Source organism: Triticum aestivum, unplaced genomic scaffold (assembly GCF_018294505.1).
Source record: "Triticum aestivum cultivar Chinese Spring unplaced genomic scaffold, IWGSC CS RefSeq v2.1 scaffold60594, whole genome shotgun sequence".
Classification (NCBI taxonomy): Eukaryota; Viridiplantae; Streptophyta; class Magnoliopsida; order Poales; family Poaceae; genus Triticum; species Triticum aestivum.
The window spans coordinates 1,778-2,552 of NW_025238589.1; positions in this window are offsets into that span (position 1 = coordinate 1,778).

Consider the following 775-nt stretch of genomic DNA (forward strand, 5'->3'; position numbering starts at 1 on the left):
AAATTCGGTTTTTTCGGCTTTTTTTGGAAAATTTCGGACGAAAATCATAAAACAAAATTTGAATTTTGGGACGAAAAATGAACAAAAAATGAGCGAAATTTGCCTAAATTTTTTAAATACAACAGAACAACAAATGAGTATTCATAACTTTTACCAAAATATGCATGTAAAAATCAAACAGCTGAATCTATTCCTCAAATCACTACATATCAGACTGAACATCAACACTCCAGTTGCAACCATTCAGGCAATAGCATAGTGGATCAATTCAGAGAGCAGCAACCATTAGAAAAGCAACATGATAGTCCAGATTAACATGTGACTTAATAGTTCAGATACTAAGAGTAACATGCGACTTAATAGTTCTACCAAGAGTCGAAATGAACACCCATAACAGTTCAGAATTACAGTCCATGATGAATTTAACACGGCATTCGAAGTTCAATTATGCCGACCCCAAAATACAAACAGAAAGTTCAATTCAGACTTCCTGTTCTTCAACTCTTCAGTCTTGCACCAAAAGTATTGAGTCGAACAGAGACCTTCACTTCGGACTTCCTGTTCATCCACCCATTAGTCTTCATCAAACCAAAAGCTCTTTTGCTCCCATGCCGCTTAACCTTGCAATTAAAGCATTGTGAATTATATAAACATTACAAGTAGATGGCCGAAACAACAACTCAATGATGGCAGCCACAATTGGAACAACATATAAAATCATATGGGCAGAAACAATGTGAATTATATAAATATTACAAGTAGATGGCAGAAACAA